The sequence below is a fragment of the Styela clava genome, chromosome 14, assembly GCF_964204865.1.
Source record: "Styela clava chromosome 14, kaStyClav1.hap1.2, whole genome shotgun sequence".
Classification (NCBI taxonomy): Eukaryota; Metazoa; Chordata; class Ascidiacea; order Stolidobranchia; family Styelidae; genus Styela; species Styela clava.
The window spans coordinates 16,119,954-16,142,866 of NC_135263.1; the positions used below are offsets into that span (position 1 = coordinate 16,119,954).

The 22,913-nt window shown below is 38.9% G+C and overlaps 1 long non-coding RNA gene across 1 annotated transcript; it reads right to left on the reverse strand.

Annotated features, from left to right (window-relative positions):
* Window positions 1-19,364: 19,364 nt before the first annotated feature.
* On the reverse strand, window positions 19,365-20,527 carry LOC144431951 (uncharacterized). Its single transcript, XR_013480300.1, has 2 exons — window positions 20,330-20,527; window positions 19,365-19,622 (listed from the first exon to the last, which is right to left on the reverse strand). It is a non-coding gene; the product is annotated as an uncharacterized LOC144431951 (long non-coding RNA).
* Window positions 20,528-22,913: the final 2,386 nt, after the last annotated feature.

A 22,913-nucleotide genomic window follows, 5' to 3' on the forward strand; every position in this document is an offset into this window, starting at 1 on the left:
CTTCTAATTCTATATTATTGTATACTAACTACTCTTTCCTGAGAATGAAAACCACTTATTTACTAAAGACGGAACAAACGTAATAAAACATTTAGTGCAAAGACGCGTAAACAAGCACGGGGAATACGTTATACGTAAGTAAAGTACGTCTATAAATCTTGCCTGACAACAATAAATACAAGAAAGACTCTATCACAAACACATATATAGCCTACATAATACGAACTAGAGTATAATATAAACTATTAGAACTGGAATAAATTTGACATATTCGTTGGAGGTAAAATATTTGTATGTAAAATGCATCTACCTGAAAAGAACATATTGCGTACATTTCAACCTTGATAAAAGTCATTGATGAAAAGCAACTTTTAAGCTGACCCTATTTTTTATCTTACAAATGCCAGGTATATAAATACACAGGAAAAATGAACATCGAGTATGTAAACACAATAACGTTTTGTAATCATATTAACATTAGCTATTATGACTTTATTCGAGATTCTTGTTCAAAACGATTGGTTGTTGCGTGAAGTATACATTGTGGTTATCGGTATACAAGTTTCGTAATTGAACTAGGGTTGAAACTACGTGATATATAACAAATGAAAAATTGTTGAAACTTGCCAATATATTGAAATTGAAAAAATGGGATAAATTCAATAGTCGACTACTCTTCAATAGAGGGTAATCGCCATCTTCCTTTTTCATTTATTGATTTAAATCTCATCACGATACTGCTGTCTTAACCACCCTAAGAATAATGATTTATGTACTGAACCTGACACTGTTGAATGAGCTTTGCTAAGCTGTGTCAATGCTGATTAGTCAGCCAACCTTGATATCAGTATCCATCCATATTCAATTATGCACGTGACTAATAAACCCGTGAAAACAAAATGCTTTCGCCTGCGCAACGTCGTGGTGGTTACGGGTGGGAGTAAATGTTATTAAGTCTGTTGAAGTGGGGAACACAATCTTTGAAATCGATCAAAACACAGACTAACAAGTCAGGGATGAAAATTTGATAATAAAACATGATTTGATTTAATCTATCAGTAAGTGAACGACTATAGTGTACTTTCAGGGGCAAAAGTTCTCCCTATCTGACAAGAGAATTAGTATTATTTCTCGCAGAATTGTTCGTACAGTGAGAAAAAAATCGCTAAACGCTAACATCGGCCATGAGGCTAAGAGGATATAATCTGCAACGAACCGAATCATATCGCCGTCAATTACTCCTGGATGAGGATTTTCACTACGACGACAAATGAAATGTTGAAATTCATGTTGAACCCTTACAGTGCCATTGGCAGGGTACCCTAGCATATTTTCCCCACCTCCATTCGGCCATTGGATTGGGTAACCCACCAACGACATCCAACAGTTGTGGCTAAACAGCTGTTCGGTCACGTGTGTGGAAATGTGGTGTCTGGTTTCTGTATGATAAATATTTACGTCACACAAAGATGGCTTTCGTTTTGCGCGTTATCTCGCCACTCATTTAGGTTATGAAATTTTTTATGTAATTTCAGTGTATTTTGGGGACGATTTTCAGCTTTTCTAAAATCATCTCTTTTAAATTTGTCCGATTTCATGGATTGGTGGGCTAAATAAGATTCATTTATACGTTTTTGAGATGACAAGGCCCTTTAACAAACTATGTTTTAGGTTCAAGTAAGAAGATTTTCCATGATCACACTCTGTATGAACGTTGTGTTTTCATGGTCCAAAAATAGAAAATTTTTATAAAGATTACTGAAAGTTTTTGATGACAGATCCGACGATGATCAAAAACACGCCGATTAAAAGCGCTTGGGGGTTATGCTTTCCAACCAAGCCGTAAGCGAGCGACATAGAGTAACAAGAATAGATTTTAGGTAGGTTTGAAAAACACCATGTAAAATGAAAAAAACGACCTCATCGTCAGATGGGGGCAAATATAATTATCAATTTTGACACGAATAGGGTGAAACGATATCATGCACACTAAAAATAAAAAGGAAAAACATTATAAATTTGGTCGAGGAACTCAACGGCGGATGAAAAATGTTGTCTTATTGTTATATTTTTTAATATTCCAGGTACTGTGAATCATAAAAATTGAAACTTACTTCCACTATAGAATTTATTTCATATCATGATAAATTGAAATCTAACCATTGTAATTTTCCACTCTACTTTTAGAAGGAATTGTATTCATTTGGATTGTGGTTGGGAGAAAAGCATTATGAGTTAACCTAACGTATTCGGTCGTTTGCGTTGAATGCAAATATTATAGCATGACGGTCTTGCCAGCCGTTGAATGTATATTTTTCGCATCGACAATATCAAAATTAGCTGACAAGGCAGCTTTGCTAACGAGTGTTGTGATTGTTTTAAATGCGCTGCAAGGAAATTCCCAAATCGTATGATAATTTTCATAGCCTCCAATCTTGGACGACTTGTATGTATCCCTGTATACTGGACTGCTGTTACGTCGTTCATGACATATCAATACAATTGGTCTGCCCATTCACCATAACGTCTTGTTACATGGTTTCATTTTGTTGAGGCCTGAACCAAAGGGGCCGCAGAATGATTTTGGGGTATAGACCTACATGCTTTTTTTCCAGTTTATTATTTTTCCGTCATTATTATGCCGTTTGGGCAACATAATTTTATAGACATAGAATGAAAATAACGACCCAGAAATCTGAAAGAACAACGGAAAAAGATGATAATGCTTTAATGCTGTGATAGAAAACATAATCCTGTGATAGTAAAATTCTCGTCCAAACTCTTTTGAACCAATAAAATAATGCCGTTGCATCATAAAGCTTGTCGGTAATTTATATGCGTACAAAGCCGTGTTTTAGCACCTGATTGTCAAAAATTTCGAATACAAAAGTTATTTTCAGCATTTTGAATTATCCTAGGATTCGCAACATTATCGTGCCTGTCCAGACACATAAATGGCATGAAATATCTATAAATTATTTGCAATTTACAAATTTTTCTTTGAATAAATATGATTAAAACGCTGCTTGGAATCGTTATACCTTATTTTAATGCATTGTATCTGTTCTTGGAGAGATAAAAACAAGTTTCTGAAGACGTATTCGTGTATCCAGCATTTAAATACATCGCGTGATTGATTTTTATATTGTTATGATTATAATGTTTTAAAAGTCAATCCACACTGAATCCCGTTCCTTCCTAGTCTAGCCTAGTTCCTAACGAAACTGCAATCCTAATCCGCACTGAGTAGCCTGCTAGCCGTTCGACTTTTGCGCGCGTTTTAGTATAACTGTTATCACTTTGAACGCGAGTGTATATGAGGCTAAAAGGTAAATTATCCTCATGTTAATATTCGAAGCGGCATTAAAACTTTTCATCGTAAGCTATATATCCAGGGTTACCATCGACCTAGAGCCAAAAATAAGCCTGTCTAAAGTTTATTGGGAGGGGGGGGGGTACTTGACAACGGCAGAAACGCAGAATGAAAATGATATAGGAAGCATACACAAGTCTCTCCCGCACTCCAAATTTTTATTATTAGAAGTCGCTTCGAACAAGGTTGCATGCAGCCGTGAAATCGCGCAAGGCCTTGGAAAACCGCGAAATAATAGCCACACGCAACCTCCAAAAGGTAAGAAGCTACAGAAAGGTAGGCAGGTACACACAATAAACATCCAGCGTTCGACATCTTGCACAGGAAACAACAACCCAAAGGGTGTCTGCGCATATTCGATGAGATGCGCAGCCATCTAACCCAAAATGTGGGTAACAACTTAATTATTAAATAACATAAACACATAATTTTGAATATTAACTTTATTGAACTAAATAAAGATCAAATCATTTATATTTATCGCCACCAACAATTTACTTCAGCAGTCTCTAGTCACTGGAAATCAGGTTGTGCATTTCAGGGCAACTGAAGTCTTCTAAATTTACCCTCACTTATATCAGGGCTCTGACAGCTTGTTCGCGTAGGCGGTTTCTTTCATTGGTCCCATGCGCTGATACAAGAAAAAAAAAAACGCTCCACGAAGGTATTGCTGACAGGGATAGAAAATACGATGCTGACTAGCTTGTAAATGAGCAGTAGATAATTGGTTTCAGATAAAATCTTCATCCACTTCTTATCTGGGTCATCCTTGTTGAACGCATCATCAGGAATATTTTCCAGTAGGGCGTTGAGAGCTGTTACCTCGTCAAACAACTCATCTGCCATCGCTATATGGCGATCAATTTGTTTCGCCATTTCTAGTACTTCTTCGTATCTCACTTTCCGATTTCTCAGCAATGTCCAGTCTAAGTTACCCGGATGCTCGTCTTGTCGATACCACATGTCAATGTAATCCATAGTGATAGTGTAAAACTGTTGAAACCTTGATTTAAGCATCTCAGCATGGTCCCTCTTAACCCCTTTTAACAATTCAGCTGTTGTTGCCCCATAAAACTCAGAACTTCGACGCTGTAAAATTGCGTTCCTAAACGAATCGATTATATCAGCCAATTGAGGAAATAATGCTGTTGTTTTTTGTAATAGTAATAGTGGCTTCTTGAAAACTAGCAGAACGCTGTGAAAAAAGGTCATAAAAATCAGCGATTGTTCTGATTTAAAAAATTCTTCAAAAACTCGCGGGGGACACTTCAATAACAAAAAATGATGTTTGAGTGGTTCCCAAATATCTATGATCTTTTCCACCACATTGTCTAATGTAGTCCATCGCGTGTGAGTAGAGGACATATTTTAAGTACAATTGTTTCAATATCGACTGGGAGCCTTTCGGTAGCCTTGTCGGCCGCATTGTGCAAAATATGTGCCGGACAGCCAATTGGGATCAGACTTGTAGAGTGTTCGTTCTTTTAGTCCAGGGGTCACCAAACTTTTTTGACCGCGGGCCGGGTATGACTCAAACTGGGTTGAAACGGGCCGGATGAATATTTTTGTCAATGCAATAAAATAAATTCACAAAAGTTGGGAAATTCATCCAATTTATTTAACAGAATATATTCTACATTTCTGAAGACTTGAATATTTAATTCTATCTATATCGCAGAATATGGATCAAAAACATCATAGGAAAACAAATATACAAGATTTCTATATCTAGACAACTATCCTGAGTTTAGCTGTTATCAAAACGTTGCTGTCATGAATTAGGAATGTTACAAAATCGACTATTTCGCGCCAAAATAATGTACGCTTCACGTCTGCTAAGTACTGTTACGCCGTGTTGGAATACTGCTACTGCTAAAAACGACTACGGAATGCCTGCTGTAGCTTGGAATTCCATGAAATTTGGACATAATTTAGATAAAATAAACAACATAGCTGGTATTTGATTTTTTTCATTAGCGCATACATTTCTCAGCTTTCGACGCTTTTAAAAATTCCGCCTCCCCCCTTTTATACGTAGTGCAAATTAAACTATCATGCACAACTCCAGCGTTTATTTGCGACGATCTTTCGGCGGTGTCAATGACCGTTGCCAGAATAAAATCCCGAAATAGTCTCAATATTAGTGATTGACATGTGTTATTTTTTCATATTTATTACAGTTCTTATCAAAAAAGTAATACAATCCTTATGAAAATAATTGCCCTGTCGGGCGGTACTAAAATTCCGATATCTCGGTTATTTCTTGACCGTTTTTTATAAACTTGGTACTGTTTTCTATTTTCACTCAGATCTGGCGCAGTTTTTATTTAAATCGGATGAACTTTAATTTTTTTTTGTAACATACTACATGAATATCCGCATTTGAGCAGTACAAAAGTTAGTGTGTCTTATGAAATTGGAGCAGTACGCGAAGGATTATAGTACTGTTAGCGCAAAATGCACATTCAACATTTATTTTAGCACAAGAAACGTAAACAGTTTCGTCGAAAGCACGCGCCACTAGTATACAAGTGCATCTTTCGCAGAAAACGTTGCTTACCGGTAGAGAATTTTAGCCTATTTTTTCACAGCTATTTCTAGACTAATTTTTTATTACTACTATTAAAACTACAACTCCTAAGGATGCAAATGATAGTTGACTTATTTGATTCATACTTAAATTTCTGCAACACAATCAAAAACTAACGAATAGCATTCAAAGTCGCAAAAACAAAGTATTGTTTACAACCACGACTGGAAATCTGTCAGGATGACAAAAGTTATCAGAGCTGAGATGCGAAGAGGCTTTTTATTACGTCACGTTTTTTTTGCATCTTGCTGATTGGTCAATGTTACGAAATAAACAAGGAAGACGATGCTCGGGGAAATCTTCCTTGGAAAAAAATTAAGCCATTTTTGCGTGTTATTGCGGGCCGGATAAAATGACGCCGCGGGCCGGATCCGGCCCGCGGGCCGTAGTTTGGTGACCCCTGTTTTAGTCGATTGAAAACGTTGTTTTTCCCCTGTTTTTTGCAACCCCCAAAGTTTACTACTGCATCATCAGCACAGAAGGATGTCACATTTTCCAACCCAAGGCCATTTTCCTCAAGAGAAGAAACAATAAAATTCATTATTTGTTCAGAGGACTCACAGGGCATCGATCGCAGGTCGAGAATACGCACCCTAACTCCAACTCTAGAGCTAAAAAAATCAAATTACTAAAGGAAAAAGTTTCACTTCGTTGTGATTAGAAGCATCAACGGATATTGAAAAGAGCTGATCTCCGATTTCAGAGAACATTTTTTTATGAGCATATGGAGCAAAAACTCCTGTGACAATGGCTGTAGACTTTGTTCTAGCACTTGAGAATTTCTTAACAAATCTCAGAATCAGGAAAGATCGTTTTGATTAGTTGCGTGGTGCAATCGTTGGAAAGAAATGATTGCTGGTGTTTTGCAGTATGGAATGGCCAAGCACCTGTGGCGGGACTGGATTTTTTATTGTTTTATATTTTATTTATATTTCTTGTCTAGTATTGCATATGCATTGGCGTGTGGAGTCTGATCCATAATTCGGCCTATACTTAGATCCTGTTACTCGACTCCAACCACCACTGCATATATATATGTGAACTGGCTACAGTTCGCAGCGTTCGCTCTTCTTTGCTTTTGCTGTCGCTGGGTAAGGATCGTATTTTGTCGCTCTTATTTTATCTGCTTTAAGCGTGGATTTTACACTATTTTGATAAAGTCTCTTCGTTTGCATCGTGAACTTCGAACCTATTTGTGTGTCTTTGCAGCACATTGGATCTTCTGAACTAATTATTACAGTATTACTAGACTGTATTAGTGGCGAGCACCTACCGGTATTCCGGTTAAGTCGTACCGTTGCAAATTGACGAGCAAGCGCCAGGATTGAAAAATCAAACGATTTTTTGATTAAAAGTTCATGATGTCACACCGAAGAAAGAATTGCGACCTTGAACGCAACAAAATATGGGATAAAATTGTCGATATGGAAACCGAAAACAAAGAAATTAAAAACACGAATACAGAAATACAAATGGTGAATAAAGAAATACAAATGGCGAATAAAGAAATTGAAGATAAGAATAAATCACTGGAAGCTGAGCATAAAGAACTGGCTAGACAACTGCAGGATGCTTTGTCTCAACTGAAAGTAGTCAAGACCAGTGTTATACAACTTGAAGAAAGAAATTTTGGCATGAAGGAAGTACTCGAACGGGTGATATGCAGTCTGGGGAGCATTGACGAGGTCATGGCTGAGAGTGAGGTGCCATCATTTATTCCTAAACCTATTTTAAAAACCCCTGAGGCGCCTAAGAGTGTCGATAGGAATGGTGAACCAGACTGCCCTGATAATGAATGTTTGATGAATGGTACCGGTACTATTAAAAAATTGAATTTTGCTGATGAGTGTGTGGTTGACCAGTCTACACTTATGCATGCAAGTGTGAATGGTAACGTTACTGATTGCAAGGCAGTTCCTTTTGGTATGAATATTAGTATGAGAGTGGATATCCGGCCTGATACTTTTATTGGTGATGGTATGTCTTTGTATGATTATTTGTGTCATTTTTCATCCATTACTACCTATAATGAATGGACTGATAAAATTGCTGGTGTTCATTTTGCTGCATGTATGCGTGGGAAGGCTTTGTCCTTGTTGAATGAATTATCCCTTCCAGAATCCAGATAGACACAGTTTGAGTGTTGCAGTGAATCACCTGAAAAAGCGTTATTATCCAGAGGGTAAGGAGTCATACTTTGCTACTCTGTTTAATAACAGGAAGAAGTTGGCCACTGAGACGCCAACGGAATATGCTACTTCTCTTCGTGCATTGTCGAGGAAGGCTTATTCTTCTTTGGATGTTATTGCTCGTGAGAATCTATTAAGCAGCGTTTCATTTCAGGTTTTACTGATTTCGAGATGTGTAAGACTTTGACCATCAGGCAAACTCAGAGTTTGGATGAATAAATTACTGTGGCTGATGTTTGTCATTCTATTGATGCTACGCACAGTGCACCTGTTTGTAATCGTGCTAGTAAGCCCATGGTAGCTGTTGTGAATAATTCTGACTTTTGTCCTTGTTGAATGAATTATCCCTTCCAGATAGACACAGTTTGAGTGTTGCCGTGAATCACTTGAAAAAACGTTATTATTCAGAGGGTAAGGAGTCATACTTTGCTACTCTGTTTAATAACAGAAAGAAGTTGGCCACTGAGACGCCAACGGAATATGCTACTTCTTTTCGTGCATTGTCGAGGAAGGCTTATTCTTCTTTGGATGTTATTGCTCGTGAGAATCTGATTAAGCAGCGTTTCATTTCAGGTTTTCCTGATTATGAGATGTGTAAGACTTTGACCATCAGGCAAACTCAGAGTTTGGATGAATTAATTACTGTGGCTGATGTTTGTCATTCTATTGATGCTACGCACAGTGCACCTGGTTGTAATCGTGCTAGTAAGCCCATGGTAGCTGTTGTGAATAATTCTGACTGTGATGATGGTGTGTGTGAATCTGACTTTAGTAAGCTGCGGAATGATATTAGGGAGATGCTTGACTGTTTCCGTGTCATGTTTGACAAAGGTCATCAACCCCGATTTTTCCGTCAGAAGGGTATTACTTGTTATGGCTGTGGTGCCAAGGGTCACATACGTAGGAATTGCCCTGAGAACCAGTGCCAGAGATGTCATGGCAGGGGTCATATAGCTTCTCAGTGTGATCGATATTATGTTCCACAGAATTCGCAGCCTTCCCAGCAACCGGCCAGTGGCCCGGTAGGAATTTTTTCACAAGAAAATAGCTCAAATTCTGCCTGGGGTGGAAAGGCCAAACTCCACGTGACGGTGGGAATATTCCCCAGTTTCACCCTGCTCCCAAGAATAATGATATGCCTTTAAACAGAAATCAGTAGCACGGGGGTGCTCAGTTGCTACTGGAAAGATGACGAATGTATGCATGGACCATGATTTTGATAATTCGATTTGTTCTTTATTAACCACTAGCTGGTATGCTATGGTTGATGTGAATGCATTACTGTACGTTTTCTTATTGATTCTGGTAGTGCTGCTACGCTTATAGATTACGCAGTTTTTTGTTCTATTGGTGGAAAGGAGTGTGATTTGTCTCCTTGTGATGTTTGTTTTCAAACTGCTAATGGTACTTGTCTGAAAGCTCGTGGTATGATTGACTTGAAAATTTGTATTGATTCTGTGAGTGCTGTTCAGAGAGTGATTGTTGCTGATCTTGGTGCCCCCTATGGTTTGCTTGGTATTTCCAAGAGCATGACTGTGTTTTGCATATGTCTGTAGGTCAAATGGAGGTTGATGGTAAAACTGTTTCCCTGTCTAAGCCTGTTTCGTCCGTTCCTAGTTGTAGAATTGTTGTAGATAAATGTGTGACTGTTCCCAGAGAGAGTGAGATGGTGATTTATGGTCGTTTGAATTGCCCATGGTCACCCAATAGTGACGTCATAGCTGTGGCAGAAGGTTTATTTTTATTTCCCGGAGTGGTGGACGCCTCATGCTCTCTAGTCCCTCTTATGGTGGTCAATGTTAGCAAGGAAGCGGTAGAAATACCTGCGGATTTGCTGATCGGTTTACTATGCCCAAGAGAAACTCTGACTGTCTCTTCTCTGGAACAAGTGGTGCCTGGTGATGTCATGGACACCAGGGAACTACCTGAACATTTAAAGAAGCTCGTCGACGATCCAGAAGATTTAACGGTTGAACAACGTCAAAGTTTTCGTGATTTGCTCGTCGAATTTCAGGATGTTTTTGCTGGTCCTGATGGCAAACTGGGACGAACTTCTGTAGTCAAACATAAGATTAAAACGTCAACATCTGAACCAATCAAAGTTCCACCGCGACGTATGGGATGGGCGAAAAGAGAAATCGCAGAGAATCAAGTGCAGAGCATGCTCGATCGAGGTGTAATAGAAGCGAGTGAGAGTCCCTATAATTCGCCTATTGTTCTCGTTTCCAAGAAAGACGGAAGTTGTCGTTTTTGTATCGATTTTCGGGAAATTAATCTGGTAACCATCAAAGATGCCTACAGTTTGCCAAGAATTGATGATATTTTGGATGCATTGGGTAAAGCAAAGTGGTTTTCATCGTTGGAATTGGCGAGGAATGGGTATTGGTGGCAAGTAGAACTTGACCCAGAAGATCGGGAAAAAACAGCATTCAGCTTGCCAGGAAATAATCATTTTCAATTCCGTGTTCTTGCCTTCGGTCTGGCCAATGCGCCATCTTGCTTCCAGCGTTTAATAGACAAAATTTTGGCTGGAATTCTATGGAAAATTTGTCTTGCATTCTTGGATGATATTTTGTCCTATGGAGAAAACTTTGATCTGGCCATGAGCAGCTTACGTGAAGTTTTTGTAAGAATTCGTGCTGCTGGACTTAAATTCAAGCCGGAGAAGTGTAAACTTTTTCGTCGTAAAGTGGAATATTTGGGACATGTAATATCTGAATATGGTGTAAGCTGAAGAGATGGAAAAATTGCTGCTGTTCGTGATTGGCCCAAGCCTGCTAATGTCAAAGAATTGCAGTCATTTCTTGGATTTTGTAATTATTACAGACAATTTGTTGAAGATTTCTCTACCATTGCACATCCTCTTGTTCATCTGACGAAGAAGAAAGTAGAATTTGCATGGACAAAGCTGTGTGATGTCGCTTTTCTTCGCTTGAAAGAACTTTTAGTACGTGCTCCTGTTTTATCATTTCCACAGGAAGAAGGAGACGAATTCATTTTAGATACTGATTGTTCTGGTTTTGGAGCTGGCGCAGTTTTAAGTCAAATTCAGAATGGCGAGGAAAAAGTCATTGCATATGCCAACGTTACCCTTAACAAGGCACAGAAGAGATATTGTGCAACGTATCGAGAACTTTTTGCGTTGCAGTGGGGGGTCAAACATTTTCGTCACTTCCTGTGGGGTCGACATTTCAAACTGAGAACTGACCATGCCTCATTACGTTGGCTTCTGAATTTTAAAGATCCGGAAGGCATTGTAGCTCGTTTGATATCAGTTCTGGACACTTATGATTTTACAGTTGAACATCGTGCTGGTTCCAAACATGGCAATGTTGATGGTTTGAGTCGTATTCGTCGTCGATGTGAGCGTGAATCCTGCACTAGTTGTGGGAATGGTGATCAGCCGTGTGAATTGGAAACTGTCAAAGTTGCAGTCCGAGTCCGAGTCATGGTAATTCTCAGTGGCGGCGCGTGGTCATTTTGACAACCGGGGCAAGCTACTGCGGGACCAAGTCACCCCCATCTACGGGGACAGGATGAGCGCTGTAAGTTCTCCCATCACTTTATGAGTATAAAAACCATTCCATCGGTAACAACCAATCGGCAAAAGCGACAATTTTTAACGATAAGAAAGTGTCTTTAAAACCGGTCCAAGTCAAGGGATTAATAAATATAGACATAGTTTATTTTGAAACCTCTTTCAAAAGGAAAGGCAATATTTACCCAGATAAATACAATGACATATTAACAGAAACTTCGGGAAAGCAGACAAAACCTAAAATAAGGTTTAAAACGTTACTATGAAGAAAGGAAAGCTAATGCAAAGATAAGGACATGCGTCGCTCACTCATAGATATATATGCTGCTAGACTTCTACTTCTTGAACATATATGCAACACGCCGCGGTTTCTTGGAAGCAAAATGCTCAATAACGCGCTGATTAAAGTCATGCATCTCAGAAATAACGTCTCTGTTAATGGATAAAACAGCCAAGGATTTTAATCTATCTTGCTTCATTGTGTTTCTGAGATACGTTTTAATACGCTTCAGCGTGCTGAATGTTCGCTCTGCGTCGGCGGAAGAAATAGGCGTCGTCAAAATGATGTCCAGAAATTTTGCAGACGCCGCAAAGGTAGTTACTAGAGTGTTATCTATGAGGAACTCATAGAGCGCGCAAGTTGATGTGATGTTCAAAAAAGTTGTAAGTATCAAAGTTGGTGTACATACTTGGCAATTCATTTTCCAATTTACCCACGTTTATCATGGGGTAAAATTTGGAGACAATAGCCAACAAATGGATGGGAAATTGACGTGCAAATTTTGAAAATTTTTTGGGGTTCATCAAAGAGAACGCGGCAAGGTGTTCAGTGCGCAGACGATCGCCTATTTAATTCACCAGAATGTCACAGCATTCCTTTGCAGACAAAATCAAACTCTGCGTTGTTTGCCCGCGGCGTAAAGAAGCACTCCATGTGTCGTCGTATTTTATTGTTTCCCGGATACGAGATACAGCATCGCAGAAGTCTGAAATACACGACTGCACAGACGCTCCATCCATTAGCCTTGACTGCAATGCGCCGTATAATACATCCACGTGATAGAATATTGTGGAGAAAAAAGCGAGAAAAAATGAAAACTCACCATCTTCTAGCAGACGCTTTAGACCTGCCGCCTCCCTTACAGAGCGTTCGTCCCAAACCGGAGAGCTCTGAATGCCATTGAAACACTCAATGAGCTCAGACCTAATTTCGGACACGCCCTGCACCACGCGTGATTGGAAGTTCCAACGTGTTGGTGCACAAGCTGGGAGACGGCGGCTACATATCTGGCGAAGGCGGCAAAAAATATACGGACGAGAGGGGTATCAAGACACATATTTATAATAACGAGATTAAATTGGTGTGCATAACAATGTAAAAAAATGCGCATGAGGAAAATCTTCTTTTATATAAACTTGAACACCATGTTTCGACCCACTTATGACTGCCGCGCCGTCATAAGTTTGAGCTATCAATTTTGACTTCGCGTTGTAAGGCTGTAACACTTCTTTCAGTACAGCCTATATCCCGCAAGCCGTGCGATCAACGATTGGTACAAAGCTGTGAAATCTCTCGGTAGGTTTACCATCTTTCACAAACCGAAAAATCACAGCCAGTTGGGAAACGCACGTGATGTCAGTTGTCTCGTTAGACTGAATCGAAAGGAACTGGCAATTCTCAATTTCCAGAGCCAAATGTTGTAAATAAATTTTATACATTGAGTCGAGCAAATCATTTTGGATATTCTTAGATGTCCCTTTCGAAACAGTTGCGGCATCAAGATGATCTCTCAATACTGTATCTAGGGATGCGGTGTATTCCACCATATCCAAAAATACCCCTCTATTAGAAGAGCCAGCCCGTTCATCGTGTCCACGGAGGGACAGCTCGTGACAACCAATGAACTTCAAAACATCTATCAATCGACCGAGAACATGGCGGTTTTTCTCGGCGTTTTGGTTGTGCCGACGAATAGAAACCGCGCATCCTTCATCCAATATTAACATTTCCGAATGTTCGGTATTTTACTGCATTGTCCAGATGCTCCATAGAAGATTGATGATCCCTGGCACGCTCGGAAAGATGTTTGGGATCTCTAAAACCAAATTTACACCAACGTGAGTCTCGGGCGGTAGCAAAAAGTAGGCAATAAAAACAAAAAAGTGCACATTCGTCCTCGCTGTAACACAACCATTCGTGTTTTTTATATCAAGTTTCTGCGCAGAATTTACGCCGACGCTTTCCTCCGTCATGGGATTGTTCCAGTGATCAATTTTTTGGTTGATAAGGCCCAAGACGTTGTACCTCTAAAACGGAGTGCGAAGTAGTGCATCAACCTTATTCATTATGAGGTCTATGGCTAAGAAATGCGAAGCCGGAAAGAAGTGAGGAGCTCAAAAGGAATGTGGAAAATCGAAGGCAAATGGACTAAAGGTCTCTAACTGATTCAAATAGCGAAACAAGCGACAAAAACGAAGGCGAGGAAACTATCAACTCTTCAAGCAACCAACGAACGAGAAGGAATGCGTGAATATGTCAACACGTTGTTGTAAGAAACGTCGGCATTGTGTCGTCATAATTTCGGGGCTAGCCCCGATCGGCCCCGATGATTTAGTAAAAGAAACAGAAAACAAACGAGACAAACGCGGCGAGTGGAATATAAAAGAGAGAATACGATATACAATGAGCAACCGGGGCAAAATCGACGTCGCCCCGTCGACGTTCGGCGAAGGCTTTGCGAGCGAAAAATGAACCATGTCGGGAGAATATGGCTAGTGTAGACAGTCTGTGCAACCGATATTGAGGTATTTTTCGAATATTTTTTATTATACCGAAAAAACAACCGGGGCATTGCCCCGGTTGGCCCTATTGACGCGCCGCCACTGGTAATTCTATGGCTCGCTTCGTATTCATCGACCGATATGCGTGAGATGCAGATGAAGGACGATAACATCTCTAAAGTACTGACAATGAAGGAAACGTTGGATCAACCACCTCCAGCTGCATAACTCTTGTTTTTCTCCAGAGAAGTTCGAATCCTGTGCAGCCAGTGGGAATTATTGAGAGTCATCGATGGAGTGCTTCATCGAGAGTTTTTGCCATCCGCGCCTGTAGGGAAATCCATTTTTCAAATTGTGTTGCCTTCAGTTTTGCGTCGCGAAATGTATCGACAATTCCATGAGTTGCGGACTGGTAGACATTTGGGTAAAGAACGAACTTATAAAAAATTGAGGGAACGATTTTATTGGCCTAGAATGCACAGTCAAGTATCTTCTTGGTGTCATTATTGTAAAGCTTGCACTGCTACCAAAACCCCTCATGGGAAACGACGTGCAGAAATGTGTAAAATGATTTGCACTGAGCCACTTCTCCGAAATAGTCTCGATTTTGTGGGTCCTTTACCTAAAACTGAAAGGGGCAATGAACATCTTTTAGTGGTCACAGACTATTTTACTAAATGGGTTGAGGCTTATACGTTGCCTAAACAAAAGGCCAGTACAACAGCCGATGTACTGGTAACGGAATTTTTTAGTAGATTCTGTACTCCTAGAATTATTCATTGTGACCAAGGGGTAATCTTGAATCTCATTTGTTTAAGCATATGTGTTCCTTATTTGAAATTGATAACACTCGTATGACTCCTTATCATCCTAAGTCGGATGGTCTATGTGAAAGAATAAATAAGACCTTGCCGCAAATGCTTAAAGCATTTGTGGATTCTAGTCGCACAGACTGGGATGAACACATTCCTTATCTTTTAATGGCTTATAGATCTACTGTACATGAAAGTACAGGTTTTACTCCAAATCGTTTAATGTTGGGGCGTGAAATTTCATTGCCGACTGATTTACTTTTTGGTAAACCTCCTGATCATAATGTCCCTAAGTGTTATGATGAATTTGTTGAATGGTTTGATAATGCTACATCTGAAGCTTTTGAATTTGCTCGGGAACAGTTAGGTAAATCTGCTGTTCGACAAAAACGTAATTTTAATGCAACTGTTAAGCCTTTATCTTTTAATGTTGGTGATCTTGTGTGGTATTTCTATCCTCCTAAGACTAGAAAACTTTCGACTGGTTGGATAGGTCTTTTTGAAGTGTTAGATTGTTTTTCTCATTTTGTTTATCGTATTAAGAATGTTAACACTGGTAATTGTAGAATAGCTCATGTTGATCATCTTCGTTTATACTTGGTTGAAGATTGCGACAGTGTGCCTGTTATTAATGCTGATTTCCCAGACAATATTGCTGTTTCTAATGATGATGAGCAGGATGTTGTTATTCCTGTTGATGTTGAGCCAGAAGTTAATTTAGATTTGCCTGTAGGGGGGTCTGATGAAAATCAGGTTGTTACTCGTTCTGGTAGGAAAAGGCGCCTACTTGGATGATTTTCATACTTGATTTATGCTCTGTAACATTTTGTTTTGAATTACATTGGGAATTGTGCTATAATGTATATATTTAGGTAGGACTAGTTGGTGTTTTAGATAGGGTTTATTTAATTTTGTAGTTGGGAATTTTTTGTATTTTTATTGTGTATTTTGTAAATAGTATGCTTTATATTTGTCATACTTTCAGGAATGCTTTCTACTGTTTAATATTTCGTTCCACTGTGTTCCATATTTTGCTAATACCCGCCGATGGACATACACATTGTGTTTTTTACGAGTTTTGTATTCCTACTGTGTTAATACCTTTCTTAGGGGATGTTTTTATTTTTTTTTGACAGTAAATTTTTCTGAATTTTCTCTAATGAAAAGGGGAGTATTGTGGCGGGACTGGATTGTCCTATTTTTTATTGTTTTATATTGTATTTATATTTCTTGTCTAGTATTGCATATGCATTGGTGTGTGGAGTCTGATCCATAATTCGGCCTATAGTTAGATCCTGTTACTCGACTCCAACCACCACTGCATATATGAACTGGCTGCAGTTCGCAGCGTTCGCTCCTCCTTGCTGTCGCTGGGTAAGGACCGTATTTTGTCGCTCTTATTTTATCTGCTTTAAGCGTGGATTTTACACTATTTTAATAAAGTCTCTTCGTTTGCATCGTGAACTTCGAACCTATTTGTGTGTCTTTGCAGCCCATTGGATCTTCTGAACTAATTGTTACAGTATTACTAGACTGTATTTGTGGCGAGCACCTACCGTTATTCCGGTTAAGTTGTACCGTTGCACACCCTCAGAAGCCGCCACCTCGTAGTCTATTTTTGTCGGAAAAGTTTTGCTTGTAAAAAAGGTTTTCATACTTTGATTTCCTGCAATCCTTCTTGCAAAATTCTTGTGTTTTGTTGTAGTATTGTGGGCACTAATTGATGTTTTCCCCATGACCTCTAGGTTGATATCGCTGTTGCAATAGCAGCAGTGAGCATAGCTTATACCCTTTCGGCTTTGTTTGACATTAGCAAATTCCTTCTCATATTCGTAACGAAACTCATGCTTACGCTTACTCATTGTCTTTTTTTAAGGTAAGCAAGGCCTATTGTAACTGCGTTACAGTTCGTCTGGATATACCACAAAACCTATCATTCACAGAAACAGTTCCCGCTGAATGAGGCGTGAAGTGGAACGTAGTTAATTGTTACGTCACAATAATACCCTAGCGAAGCGTGAGAACGCGTTGCTTATAGAGAACTTGCACGGGTCACGTGACTTTGTTACTGGACGGCAATAAAACAAAAACGTCCTTTTGGCTCCTGTCAGTTGCAAGTCGGATTATACATTTCCGTTTTGTTTGGCTGTTGAAAATGATTATTTCGTATTGTTCCGTTGGCTGTACGTATAGTATAGACAGCGAAATGGATCTTCAGTTGTATTCCACTGATTTCAAAAGATCCGGAACGTCGCGCAATGTGGATATCATCTACGGTATTGCCTATTGGCAGAATTGCTTGGTTTCAAGTCCAGAAGCCATCTCACTTGTGTTTCACTGTTTGCGGACAGCACTTCGTTGATGGTGAGTGATAGTGTGTCGTTATCAAATTCTTTAAATATTCACAAGCTCCCTCATTTCAATGGAAAGCAGATGACAAACTACTGTTATTAGTAGGCCTAGGCGTGGGCCTACTTGCAGTTGCAGACTTGACTTGTGTAAGACAGTACGGAATTAATAATCAATTGCTATAAGTTATTGTTTCCCTAATTAGCAGGTAATCTATTGCCAAGTGTGAAAGGTTGAATAGATAACTAAAATTTAACATCAGTGGTCATGCAAAAAATAACCAGAATTCAATTGAATACGCCATCTAGAAATACGCTCACCACCGCATCTCTGATCACCCTGGTAGTTTCACAGGTTTCAATCCCATGCGGGGATAGTTATGTGCGAGGGGATTGCAGCTCTACTCCCACCGAGGGTGGTTCACATGACCGCCGATAGGTTACGACAATTCCCCACCATCCAAGTCCATGCTTCTGAAAACAAATAACTGGCTCCCCCCATATAAATCCTATCCTAATGGTGCTTGTACAACTGATCCAAAATGTCTTTTTATTGTCATTGGTAAAAAAGATATGCTACCCGGAATCAAATTCATTTACGACTAGTGGCTGTGGTGGGATACGGACATATATTTCACACTCCTTGATCGTTAGATTTTATGAAAACTCTTTACCCATTATCTTACAGATATGGGTGCGACCATGGAATAGATGGATGGCAAAGTATAAGTTGCAACAAGACCACAGTGGCACAAGACCTCAGCTTGCGTGACTTGATAATACATCCTCAGTATCCATTTATTGATGCTTATCGTAATGACAAAGTTACTTGTGATTACTGTGGATTGGTGGAGATAAAGTGTCTATTGTGCTTGAACGAAAGCAACTTCAATACGACCCATTCAAGAATTTTTTGTTTTGTTTTGGTGGGTCTGATAGTGAAGGTTTCAGTCTAAAGTTGGACACCGATACTATAACCAAATACAGTTGCCAATGAAACTTAGCGAGGCGTAATATTGCGACTTTGTGATCTGAAAGAAAATTCTGATGGGTAGCCGGCTAGCCGCAACCCTTTGTTTAAAGAATATTATGAGATGACATAAGAGTCTAAACTTTTATTTGAGAGGGGTGTGACCCAAGCTAATTTGCAAATGGTATTCATGGTACCAAATGTATCACACACTTTACAGTAATTATAAATTATATTTGAAAAATAAAGCACATCAAAAATGTTTTTTCAAAAAACAATTGGTTTTATTTGCAGATACTAGGTTGATATTGAGATTGACCATTTCAATGCTAAATTTTCTTTAGTCAAAAGGCACACTTGATTCGCAAAGATTTGTGAATGCGCACAGTACACTAATTTGTCTAATGTTTTGATTCCATAGGCAGGAGGTTGTGGATCGGTGCTGCTCAGGATGGGATATTTTTGCCTATAAATGCATATTACGTGTTTCACATGAATCCATCGTGCTCAGATTTGACTGTTTTCAAGGTCTGAAGGCTCCAACAGCCTAATTTTATCGGTACACAAGAGAATTTTCAGTGTGGCATGCATGAGTCAGTTGGAGTCACTGACCTCAAGATATCTATAAGCAAGGATAAGATAACCTGGAAGTAACATTCCATAATTTAGAGTAAAAAATGTATCTGCCTCCACAGCCCTTTTAAAGGGAAGATATGATGCCTCGGGGGTAATTTTTTATCAAATATTTTACAGTATTATGGTTCTAGTGAAAAGGGGTGTAGGCGGCTTCTTTTAAAGTGTGGTAGGTCTAGTCGAAAGACACATTGAATGTTTATGCTAACAACTGCAAAGTAATATTGCAACGCATACAAATTAACAGAATTTGTTGAAATGGTCCTGCCTTTTGCCTTTCTTCAAAATCCCCTTTTTTCTAACTATTCTCTTCCTCTCTGGAGATGGCGAAAATTCAAATATCGATGGGACATATAAGCAGCTGATAATGGGTTATCTTCCCTTTTTCCTGAAAATAAATTAAACACTAATCATCATTTGACAGTGCCAAGTTCGTGTATCAGATCAGTGATAAATCACCTGCTAACTAATAAAACAATCAGACAACACCTTCTGACCATTAATGAAGATTTCTTTCAATTTAAAACGCAACTATGCCTACCAATGTGGGTAGTTTTTAGGATTTATCTGTGGTTGGGGACAGATTGCAAGGGACAACATCGTACAATTACCATTCTATGTCGGGAATAGTTAGCCAGTTATTTGTTTTAGAAGCATGGACTTGATGGTGGGGGATGTCGTAATCGACCAGCGGTCGTGTGAACCACCCTCAGTGGCAGGAGAGCTGCAATCGCTTCGCACATAACTACGCCCGCATGGGATTGGAACCTGTGAAACTCCCAGGGGAATCAGAGATTCGGTGGCGATCGTATTCTTAGATGGAGAATTCAATTGAATTCTAGTTATTTTTGGGCGTTAAGCACTGGCGTTAAACTTTAGTTATCTATTCAACTTTTCACACTTACTAATAGATTACCTGCTAACTAGGGAAACAATACCTAATGGCAATTATTGATTAATACCTTACACGAGTCAAGTCTGCAAGTAGGCCTACGCCTAAGCCTACCAATAACAGTAGTTTGTCATCTGCTTTCCATTGAAATGAGGGAGCTTATGAATATTTAAAAAAAATGATAACGGCACATTATGACTCACCATCAACGAAGTGCTGTCCGCAAACAGTGAAACACATGTGAGATGGCTTCTGGACTTGACACCAAGCAGTCCTGCCAATAGATGATATCCACATTGCGCGACGTTCCGGATCTTTTGAAAACGGTGGAATATAACTGAATATCCATTTCGTTGTTTATACTATACGTACAGCCAGCGGAACAATACGAAATAACCATTTTCAACAGCCAAACAAAGCGGAAACGTATAATCCGACTTGCAACTGACAGGAGCCAAATGGACGTTTTTAATTTATTGCCGTCCAGTAAACAAAGTCACGTGACCCGTGCAAGTCCTCTATAATAAAAAGACATCGTTCCTCCTTTCAACGGAAGCTTTGTACGCAAGACATGATCGTGTCATCCATGCACAAATCTTAGAAATAAGCACGGTATGGCAACCCTGTATATATCCCATGCTGCAGGAATCGCTGCGACGACATACAAGGCCGAAAGTATGCATGGCTCTGTATTAACTTGCGTCTTGATTCGATGCCAAAAATGTGACAGGTGAGACCTATCTGGTACACGGAGCCAAATTCGTCGCAATGTTCTTGATGACTCTTTATTTAAGTCAATTACAAACGATGTAAAATCACTGATATCATGCAATTTACTGATGGAAAGGTTGCCAACTCTTATTGATCCCTATCTATTAACGTCCATTGGGTGATTTGAAACTTGAACTTTAATTTCCTAAGTTTACAACCGAAATTGGTAGACATTGCATTTTTGCGTAACAGTCAAAGCGCTTTATCAACACGCTCTTTTCATCCGTCCAATGTCCCTTCAAGAAAGATGTTGATAGTTCTGAAAAGGCGATGTTTGGAACTGGTGGTTAGCAATAATAATATGTGGCGCTGTTTTCTGTTTCGAATGTTTTGAAATAAGAATTTTTGTCTGCAGGTAGTTTCTTAATAACGAAATGGAAAATTTGGTTGCGACCTTAAGAAATGCTAAAAATATTGAAACGTTTATGAAAAGGATTCTTTTCACTCGTTTACTATGCGAGTTTGGTGTGCCAAAATTATTTTAGTGAGTCACGTTGGTATAACCAGATCAACGAAACTATTTCATCTGATGAATGAAGTTTTGCATCGATAAACAGGTCTCACATAAATATGTAACTAAGTGTCAACAAATTTATTACTAATAAGGTAATGAAATATATATATTTAAGACAAATATCACATTGAGTATTTTTGACTATTTTAAACCCCTGAAAGCAAACTTCCTGTCATCAAATAATTTGCCGATTAACAGCGGATAACGGATTTATGGATAACAATGGCAATAACTTTGTTAAACCCCACTAATGCGATTTGCACTTACGTGTGAAACAGACCGTTAGTGAATCACTGTAAGTTTTTATTTGCCAAACAATTTCGCTCAAAAAGTAGGTTGTGTCAGCACTGTAGTTAATCATTAGCGAATCGTTCAAGCACCTTTCTCATCAATGAATTGTGTAAGAGTAAGACTTGTACGTATTTGATATATGCATTACACTCTGCATCAGGTTAGAAATCGAGAAGTGGAAGTATGAGGTAGGATAAAAACATATGGATGACTGTGTCGAATAGTACTGAAAAGTTAATCACCGCAATAGATGCAACGACGTTTAGTATTTTTGTAGCAATAAACGCTCAATTTTTTGAAGAACCTCTGAATTACACTTTCAATATTAGATTATTACTAGTCACTACGATCTCCATTAGTTATCCGTTCTCACGGACGAAATGTTGAAACCCTGATACATGCAAGGATTTTTATGCATTTTTGCAGAGTTTCCAAACTATGCGTCGTGATGTATATGAGTTGGCTACATATACATATCGTCACGCTAATAACCGAATTGCGTAAGTCATTTTTGGCGATTTTAAGGTATTTATAAAATAGGTATTTATGTAATGCTGCGCACCTGTCTGTTAACTCAGATTTTATTTTAAGAACTCCGAAACCCATAATAATGGAGATTTAGTATGACATGTAGATTTGTGCAATTGTTTCGTCATAATGAATTATCATTGTTACCGCCGGACTATTGTGACGTCACAATGGCAAAATAACCTCGGCGAAGTATTTTCGAGTTTTTGCATCTCGGATTCTAGCTTAGTTAGCGCGTATTAATTTGAATTTATACTACAGTATAAGAAGACGTGCACTTGTGATATTCACTGTCCGAGTCCAATTCACCTTGGTTGGCTTTTATATTGGGTGCATTGCCGTTTTATTCTTTATATTTAATCTTAGTCTTATTTCGGTGGGTATGCAGAACGTGTTATATTGATGAAATATACATTTTTAAACATAAAAAATAATGTAATTGGAACTGATTAGCTATTTTAGGGATTAGACATTGCAGATACTGCGAATTACATTCGTTTTTGGAATGTTTGGTTTTCAGGACTGGTGCATATAGTAAGGTTGCAAAATTGCGTATGTCCCCAAGTCATAGACACATTTCTGCCTAAGTCACAGTGCGCCATTATGACGTCACTTAATTGCGTCATACAAATTAACTTAAATCCGGCTACGATCAAAAAATTGAACCATGGCAAATTATTGAC